The sequence below is a fragment of the Nuphar pumila genome, chromosome 17 (genome assembly GCF_984573655.1).
Source record: "Nuphar pumila chromosome 17, dmNupPumi1.hap1.1, whole genome shotgun sequence".
Taxonomy (NCBI): Eukaryota; Viridiplantae; Streptophyta; class Magnoliopsida; order Nymphaeales; family Nymphaeaceae; genus Nuphar; species Nuphar pumila.
In genome coordinates this window covers 81,571,716-81,582,088 of record NC_143265.1, presented here as the reverse complement: position 1 = coordinate 81,582,088, position 10,373 = coordinate 81,571,716, and positions in this window count along the sequence as shown.

Sequence of the window (10,373 nt, the reverse complement as noted above, 5' to 3'; positions counted from 1 at the left end):
CTTGGAATAATCTTTTTACGGGTGATCTTCCCTTGGATTTGCGTTTTCTTCATATGGTTCTTTTAAGGGGTGAAGTTTGGTATATAGTAATCGAGTTAATCGCCTTGTTTTCATACTTTTTGGACCTTGTTTTTGTATATCCGAATGTGATCTACAAGGCTTTGTTTAACAGAAAATGAGTTTTGAATCATGTGAGTGTGACATATAAGCAGAATTTTTAAAGTATTCAAAAATCAACAGCTCCACAACGCACTAGAATTTCATGGCTAAAAATATAAATTTTTTTAAAATCTAAATAACATAATGGAAAATGGATGGTGAAAAGATCAGGTGCAATATGATTGCACAAATATTTCACTTGTGTTGCGGCCCTGCTATGGATCCTCACCGCCTACCTAACTCTTTCGGTGCACACAGGCACACTCAGCTTGTAAGGCACACACAGGTGCGATATTTCACTCAGCGCACACAGGCGCAATTCAATCTACACGTGCAGGCACAGTGCAGTGTAGGCGATCTACAAGGCACGCGCAGGCACCGAATGTCTATCGCGCATAGGCGAAGCTCAATGGCGTGAGCAGACTCCGAATGCGCCAGAAATGAAGACATTCATAATGTCCGCTTTGCATTATACCTGCAAACAAGTGAACGCGCCACAGCACTGGATTTGAGCTCAATAAGAACTCAAGTGTTTATGCACTTAACTGAATGCACAGTCAACGTTATGAGCAATTAGATCAAAGATGATGTAGGCTTTAAGGCTGCGATCCGAAACTCACAATTGCCAATGGAATGCACGAAATCGTGGCTGAGGTGCAGTGTGAACGTAGACTGCAGCTACAAATGTGGATTATTAAGATCTAACCGAAGCTTAATTAACAAACCGAAAGTGTGAATGCACTCATCTGTCAACAGTATCAAGACGATCATGAGCTAGATTGCTCGATGATCCGTCTGGAGCGTTGCACAGCTCTTGCTCTGTGCTTCGTTGTGATGAATTCCTTTGGCTTGCAGCGACACCACATACTAATACCGAACAATAAACTCGATTGGCGAGGTCAATCCTCTGCAGCTCATCATCTATGTGCTATGCTTAGATGTTGAGCTTAGGCCGAAGTGGAATGCAGAAGAAGTGATGGAAGTGAATCATTTGCTAGCTTGTGGCTCAGACTAGCAAGGTCGATCCTCACATGGAGGCCATCTCCAATTGGAGCCCAAAAGAAAACAAATTTTATCTCTCAAACTCAAATCATCCAGATTACATAATGAGCATTTTACAAAACATCACATATTTATAGTGTTGACCTGAGCTTTGGCGCCAAGCCTTGGGCGGCCTCAGCTTCAAAACTGATTGGCGTCAACCCTTAACTTGCTGTCAAAACCATACTGTCAAAGTCATTCCTCTGTTGTCCACCCTGTACTGCACCTAAGCTCGCTCCAGCTGACTGCTCTGTTGTGCAAAACTCTGACCTTGCTACCATGCTGGTGTGCTACTTGCTCACTCGGCTCGCTGCTCAACTGCCTGCCCGTGTCTTGGTCCCCTATGTTGTGTGGCAACCGAATCTACCTCTTACATTGACCCAAATTCAGTAGAGTCAGCAACAATCCCTCCCTCTTGAAATGTTCCTAGTCCTCTAGGAGAAAATCCTGGATACTTATATCTCATGTTGAATTTTCATTCCCATGCTACTGTGGATTCCCTTTCATTGTCTCATTCAACCAAATATTTCTTAACTCGCCTATCACCTCTTCGTTTCTTTCTAGTTTTCAAAATTCTAGTCAGTTGACGTGTTACCACATTGTTGGATTTCTCTATTGGCCTTGGCTCGTGATAGGCTTTTAAGCAAGATACATTGAAGACTGGATGAATGAGTACCCCATGTGGCAATTTCAACTTGTAAGTGGCTTCCCTAATTCTAGCCATTATTTTGTAAGGCCCAAAATATCTAGGAGTAAGCTTTGTTATGGGAGTCATACTCAAAGAAAATTGTCCATGAGTAATGCGCTTAAGCCATACCTACTCACTTACTTGAAACTCTCTATCCTTTCTGTGCTTGTTAGACATTTGTCTCATTCGATTTTTGGCGCATTCAATGTTCTTCTTCAAAATTCTTAATATGTCATCTCTTTCTCTTAGTTGCTTCTCAATTATAGAGATTTTTGTTGTTCCATCTTCATAAAAGAGAGGTTGAGGTGGAGGTCGACCCTCATAAAGTGTCATTCACATAAAAGAGTGAAAAAAGTATTATAACACCACTTGGCCCAAGGTAGAAACTCAACCCATTCATATTGTTTTTCACCAATGAACCATCTCAAATACGTCTCAAGAGCTCTATTGACCACCTATGTTTGACCATCGGTTGTGGATGACTGCCCATACTATAGCACATCTTAGTTTCTATTAATGTGAAGTACTCTTTCTAAAATCTACTAAGGAAAGCCGGATCTCTATCACATATTATCGTCTTTGACATGCCATATAACTTTGTTATATTTTGCAAAAAAGATTTAGTTACTATTTGAACCCAATAGGTGCTAGGTAAGGTTATAAAGTGAGCAAACTTCATGAGTCTATCCACTACCACAAAAACAACCTCTTTCTTTTGAAAAGAAGAAAGCTTCTCAATAAAATTCATACTTATATCAGTCCATACTTGTGAAGAAATTTGTAGAGGTTGGAGAAGACCGAAAGGTCAGATTTTCTCATATTTGTTCGCTTGACAAACTTGACATTTTCTCACAATTTTTTTGATATTTTTCTTCATTTCAGACCAATACAATTCGGATTTGACTCTTTGCCAAGTCTTGTGCATACCTTCATGTTTTCCTTCTCTTGAGTTATGAAAGTATTCCAAAACTTCATTAATGAGTAGAGAATCATTAGGTAAGACAAACTTATTATCAAAATATAACTTGTCTCCCTTCACCATGTAAGACGGATGACTTGTCAAGTCTTCCTTCAACTCTTGAATTATTTTTTGAATTTCTTCACTTTTTACTTGAGTTTAGCTCATTCTTTCTCCAAAAGTGCAAGTGACCTTAAAAATGACTAAGAGAGAGTGGTCTTGAGTGCGTAATGGAGGCAACCCCCTAGGTTCTCCAAAATCATCTTCAAATGACTCAAGCAACTCATTCATGTCTGGTGGAACATTGTTTTCCAACTTGGACTCCTCTTATGGTGCTATAGGTTGCGGTGTACATAAGAAAGCCATGTTAGTAGTCCAAAAATTTTTAATTGTGTCTTGGCCATCAACCACCTCTCCGTCTTGTGTATAGTTAGCTTTTAAGATCATTGGTCGGCCCGCTTTAGCAAATGTCATTTTCATGTTGGTGAAGTTCCATGTGACACTCCCTAAAGAACGAAGCCAACATATCTCTAACACAACATCGACGTCGTGCATAGGCAACACGAACAAGTCAAGTTTAAAGTGGGATCCTTGAAGGTTGATCTCCGCATTGATGCATAATTGGCCATATTTGAGATGACTTCCATCTTCCACCATAACATCAAACTTTGGAAGTTCATGTGACTGAAACTTAAACTTAGATACTAAATCATCTCTCACAAAGTTGTGGGTAGACCCATGTCTATCAAAACATCAATTCTTTTGCCAAATAAAGTACCAGAGACTCTCATGAAATTATGGGCTAATTTGCTTCCCAAAGCATAGTATTGGCCAATCGGTTATTAAATGCCTTTAATTTTCTCTTTGTCTAATTCTTTCATGGTCTCCTCTTTTTTCGACTCATACTTATCTTCATTATTGGTGACTATCAAGCATTTAAGAGATTTGCATTTGTGACCCGACATCCAATTGCTCTTGCAATTAAAATACAAGCCTTTCTTTCATAAATCTTTCATCTCATTCCTAGAGATGCGCTCCACTTTAGGGTTATTGGAATCTCAAAATTTAACCCTTTTGTTTGGTATAGTCCTTGGTATGAATTTAGATATTTGATTGACATTTATAGAGTTTTTGTGAAACTCATGCATTCTTTTGTGCTTTTCTTCAATGATGCACGCTTGAAGATAACAATCCTCAAGTGTTAGTGGATTGTGAGCCATTAGCTCATGACGAATGTCGTCTTTCAATCTACTAATAAAAGAACTTAAAACTGCATTTTCATTCCATTCACCACATAGAAAGCATAAATCCTCAAATTGGGCTTTGTATTGCACGATAAGTGCCACAAGGGTTGTCCAACACATCGCTTGTGTATGTATAGCCACGCGCATTGTGCAACAACGCAACACACACATCATTTGCATTGTCATGCATATAGTAATGCCCATGTGCGTCACACACCGGTATGTCGCGCGTATGAGCTAGCACCGAACGCATTGCGCGCTTTAGTGTGGCGCAAAGGCGTGTTGTCTCTTGGTGCATCACATACAAATGTGCAACGTCGAAAGGCATTTGTGTCGGGTGCATCTCGCATGAAGGCGACATTCTAATCATCATACATCGTAGGCACACAGTTATGCAATCCTTGCACTTCACGTACTTGGCTTACGGAAGGCCTGACTGTAGGATCACACTCTCCAGCAAGTTGCACATCGAAGAGGCGCACTTTCGAAGGAGTCTCATGCTATTGAGGTTGCTTCCCAACTGCTCGGAAGTGCAGCTTCATCTCTGCTAGATCTTGTTGCAAGGAGGATAGCTTGCTGTCAAACTAGTCTAACTTGCTCTCCACCGAAACGGTTCAAGCCATGATCTCATAATGACACCCTTCCATACGTTGCTGGAGCTATTCTAACACATTTCTTTGAACGGTGTCACTTTAGGTGGCATAACTTTCACACCAATTGTTGTGGCCCTGCTATGGATCGTCACTACCTACCTAACTCTTTCGGTGCACACAAGCACACTCTGCTTGTAAGGCACATATAGGTGTGATATTTCGCTCAGTGCATACAGGCGCAATTCAATTTGCACGTTCATGCGCAGTCATGATAAGTGCACGCAGGAGCAGTGTAATCAGGCGCATGCAAGCACAATGTAGTGTAGCGCACATAAGCGCTCAGAATACATGACACACACACACACTGAATGTTTATCACGCATAGGCAAAGCTCAATGGCGTGAGCAGACTCCATGTCACTGGCTTGGAAGCGAAGGCCCCCGTGACGTAGCTTCGGGCAATCACAAACACCGAAGGCAGACCTTTTAAGGGTACAAGCAACTCACAACACACATGCACGAGTGGAAGCAAGAGTACGTGTATGCACAAACACAAAGAGAGCAAAGAAACAAGGATGCAAAAAGCTTCTTTATAAATATTTGAAAGCAAAGTACATCAAGAGGGGAAGAGAGGGTCCGAATGCACGGGGTTCTTAGGTCGTAAGTCCGTGTGGGGCACTCTAGAGTGCCAAAGAGGTATATACATCATAGCAAAAAGGTGAAAAACATGGCGGTCCGGAACACACTCCCCCGCCTAAGTTGGCACCGTCCTCGACGCCAATTATTCATGGTAGCCTTCTACAAGTTGTCGATGCTGAAACATGCTACTGGTCTTTTCTCAGGTAGCTTCACATTCTGGCAATCCCTTTCACTACACTAAGTACTTTTTGACTTCCCCTAGATAGTTGTTGGAATGGTTAATGATGACATCTGGCTCTCTGCCTGACACACTGACTGTTGAAGGAACCCACTGCAGGATCAGAGCACGTTAAGGCATGCTCCATTGAGGATCTCCTTCATCTTCATGGAATGACTTCAGGTTGCATATGTGGAATACCGAATGCACTTGAAAGTTTGTTGGCAAGTCCAGCCGGTACGCCAAGTTCCCCACACGTTTGATAATTGTGAAGGGACCATCATACTTGCGAATAAGGCCTCAGTGGTGGCCCCGAAAGATAGTTGTGCGGTCAGGAAAGAGCTTGGCCAACACTTTGTCTCCAACACAAAATTCTGTTGGACGATGCTTCTCATCTGCCTATTTATTCATGTGCATGGTTGCCTTGTTTAGATATGCCTTCATCAACTCTATCTGATATTGTCAGTTTCTGACAAACTGGTATGCATAAGGTGTTTTGCTATGTCCTCGCGCAGCAAGGGAGTGCAGAGTCTGCGGCTGTTGTCCAGTTGTGACTTCAAATGGACTATGGTCGGATGACTCGCTCTTTTGAAGGTTGTAGCAGAATTGAGCCGCATCAAGTAAATCAACCCAATCCCTTTGGTTAGCACTGACAAAGTGCCATAGGTATTCCTCCAGCATGCCATTTATTCTCTCTGTTTTTTCTTCGGTTTGGGGGTGAAAACTTGTGTTGAAATACAACTTTGTCCCCATTAAGCGAAACACTTCTCGTCGAAACTTGTTAGTGAAGTGTGCATCACGATAATTGATGATGCTCTCTAGAATTTCTCAATGCTTGATTACGTTCCGCACTAATAACTTTGCAGTATTTGCAGCTGAGCAGGTGGCTGGGGCAAGCATGAAGACATCATACTTCGAGAACCTATCCACAACCACATAAATCGAACTGTATTCTTGTGCTTTCAGCAAGCTCGCAATGAAGTCCATGGTTATGCACTCCCACGGACGACTTGGCACAAGTAGGGGCTCCAGCAGTCCACCAGGTCTCTGATTGATGGGCTTGTCTTGTTGACAAATCAAACAAGTTCGCACATAAGCATCTACGTCATCGCGCATCTGCGGCCAGTAGAATGCACATTCCAACAATGCCAAGGTCCTTTGTTGCCCTGGGTGACCCTCCCAAGCAGTATCATGGCACTCGTGCATCAAGCGTCTTCTCAATGTATCTTGTCACAAAATATATAAACGATCACCCGCAGCGCGGAACAAACCATCGTCTAGCCAGAATCTCCACGTCTTTCCTTCCTTCACCAATGCGATCAATTATTGAGCCATTGGATCATTTTTTGAAGTTTCTCACGCTTGTTCAAGAAGATCACTCGTCGGTTGGCTCACACTGCCCTCCCAAGCAAGCAAAGCTGCAAGTTTCGCCTTTCAACTCAAGGCGTCGGCCACAACATTGGTCCTGCATGGCTTATACTCGAGGACAATATTAAATTCTGCCAAGAAATCTTGTCAACGTGCTTGCCTTGGACTCAGCTTCTTCTGAGTTTGGAAGTAGCTTGTCGCAACGTTGTCGGTGCGCACAACAAACTACGACCCCAAAAAATAGTGTCTCCATGTGTGGAAACAATGCACAACCGCCAACATCTCACGTTCGTGCACAATGTATCGACGTTCAGCGTCATTCAACTTTTGACTTTCAAATGCGATAGGATGTCCTTCTTGGAGCAACACTCCGCCAATAGCAAAGTCAGACGCATCGGTCTGCACTTCAAACGGTTTTCGACAGTCAGACAACTTTAGCATTGGCTCCTCGATCAAGGCATGCTTCAACCCATCAAAAGCCTTCAAGCAGGCATCAGACCATAGCCATGATCTATCTTTTTTCAATAGATTTGTGAGCGCAACCGCAATTTGGGAGTATCTCTTGATGAAGCGTTAGTAATAATTTGCAAGCCTCAAGAAAGAGCGCAACTCAGGAACCTTAGAGGGCGGCTCCCATGCTTGAATAGCTTCAATCTTCTTATGGTCAATTTTGAGAGTGCCTCCTCCCACAATATGCCCCAAAAAATGGACTTCCTTTTGGCCGAATAGGCACTTCTCTCGCTTGACATACAACTCGTGGTCCTTCAGAGTTCGAAACACAATCTGAAGGTGTTGAACATGCTGCTTCATCAAGTCGCTATACACCACTATGTCATCCAAATACACGACGACAAACTTGTCAAGGTGCGGGTAGAAGATCTTATTCATTAGGGTTGAAAAAGTAGCGGGCACGTTCGTCAAGCCAAAGGGCATGACAAGAAATTCGAGCACGCCATATCGCGTTACACAGGTAGTTTTTGGCTCATCCCCTTATGCAACTCTGACTTGCCAGTAGCCAAATCTCAAATCCAACTTAGAGAAGACCTTTGCATTTCCAAGTTGATCAAACAAGTCTGCGATCAAAGGAAGCAGGTACTTGTTCTTCACCGTCATTTTGTTCAGTGCCCTATAGTCGACGCACAACTGCTTCGACCCATCATGCTTTGCTTGAAACATCACGGGCGCTCCAAAGGGAGCTTTGGATGGTTGAATGATCTCCGCTTCGAGCATATCATCAAGTTGTTTGCTTAATTCCTGCAGCTCAGAAATTGTCATGCGATAAGGAGTCATTGCGGGTAGTCGTGCACCCGGTACTAATTCAATCTGATGATCTATCTTCTGCCTCGAAGGTAGATTCTTTGGCATCTCGGCGGGTATAACATCGCCAAACTCTTTCAATATTGGCGCTAAGGCCTCTGAGACATCCGCGACTTCTTTTGCCTCGTCTGTAGCGCAGATTGTGACAAGAAAAGTCTTGTCACCGCTTTTCATGCCTCTCTTCAACTGGAGCGCAGACACCAAGCGCTCACAAGGCTTCTCTGTCATCGCAGTAACCATGCAGGGCTGACTCTCACTCTCAAAGCTGACAACGTTAAGGTGGGGCATCAACACTACATTGTTGCTTCTCAAGAATTTCATCCCGATGATGACCTTAAAATCATCTATAGGTGCGACTGATAACACGATCATTCTCGACCAGTTATGGATCCACACTGGTACATCCCGAGCGACGTTGTAGATGGCCTTAGCCTCTGAATTAATCGCTTTTATGCGACTCTCTTTATGTTCCCACTGTAATCTCAATCGTTCTGCTTCTTCATGCGAGATGAAGTTGTGCGTGACACCAGTGTCTACCAATGTCTTGATAAGTCTTCCATTGAGTAGAAGTTTCAAATACACCAATTCTTTGCATATTGTTGGTTCCACAACGGTTGTGACCTTTACTGCATTCATCATCTGCATTGCGCCAACTGTATGCAGGTTGATCATCTTCCTCACCCTGAACAGCATTCGCAACTCGGAGTGCGCGGTTATCTCCATTCCCTTGACCGCGGTTTCTATTGGGACATGTATCCTGCCAATGATCCCCATGGCAGATATGACAGTCACGACGACAATAATTGTTGCCCTGAAAGTTATTCCAATTTTGATTATTATTGTTTTGGCCATCTTGTCGGCCATGATTCTGTTGGTTTCCCCGACCAACATTTTGTCCTTGGTCGTTTCTTCAGTTGTCCCTTCGATTGTTGCGATCATTTCTCTGTTATCTGCCTTGAAATGCATGGTCATTTCTATCAAGCTCGACAAGTTTCTCTGCAACCACAAGTGCCTCAGCTAGCGTTGCAGGGTCATGCCGAATGAGTTCTTGATTTGCCTATCCTTGCATCCCATTGCCAAAGTAAAACAACCGATCCTGATTATCCATTCTCTCCACTTTCAGCATTATCGAAGAGAATGCCTTGACATAGTCATGCACTGACCATGTCTGTTTCAATGCCAGCAACCTTTTGCGGGTTATTTTTTCTTGATTTTTAGGTAGAAAGTAGTCTCGCATTTCCTTCTGGAGGTCCTCCCATGAGACTATAACAATCAATCCTCGTCGAACATCACTCAAGCGACGTCTCCACCAAAGGGTCGCTTCATCCGCAAAGTACATTGTTGTTGTCCGCAGCCTATCTGCATCCTCCTCTATCCTTGCAGCTTCTAAAAACTGGTTCATCTCGTAGATAAAATTATCGAGATCCTTTGAGTTAGCCTGTAACGTAGCCTATCCACGTATGTCGCAATACAACCAACCGGGGTAGTTCTCAATTGCCGATCCAACTGTTCATTCTTTCGTCGAACAACATCTAATTCAGCAGGCATGATGTTGAACCGACCCAACAAATCATCAAATCTGGTGGAAAAGTCATCTACCGAGTAGTTAAGTTTAGTGGAAAGACTTTCCACTGAGTCTTTCACTCTCTATTGCTGACTTGATCTCTGCATTGAGATCATTAAAAGCGACACAAGTTTCATTAATCAACTTCTCCATGTTGGTCACTGACCCAATCAGCTCCGCAACATCACGCGAGATGGCTGACACCCGATCATCAACCATGAAGTCCTCTTCAGCAGGAGCCATACTGCTTGAAGTGGTCATGGCAATCTTTTTTAGTGTCATTGTCAATCCCAATGTTGACAAGGCTCTGGTACCAACTTGTCACGGGCTTGGAAGCGAAGGCCCCCGTGACATAGCTTCGCGCAATCACAAACATCAAAGGCAGGCCTTTTAAGCGCACAAGCAACGCACAACACACGCGCACGAGCGAAAGCAAGAGTACGCGTATGCACACACAAAGAGAGCAAAGAGACAAGGATGCAAAAAGCTTGTTTATAGATACTTGAAAGCAAAGTACATCAAGAGGGGAAGAGAGGGTCCTAATACATGATACATGGGGTTCTTAGGTCGTAAGGCCTTGTGGGGC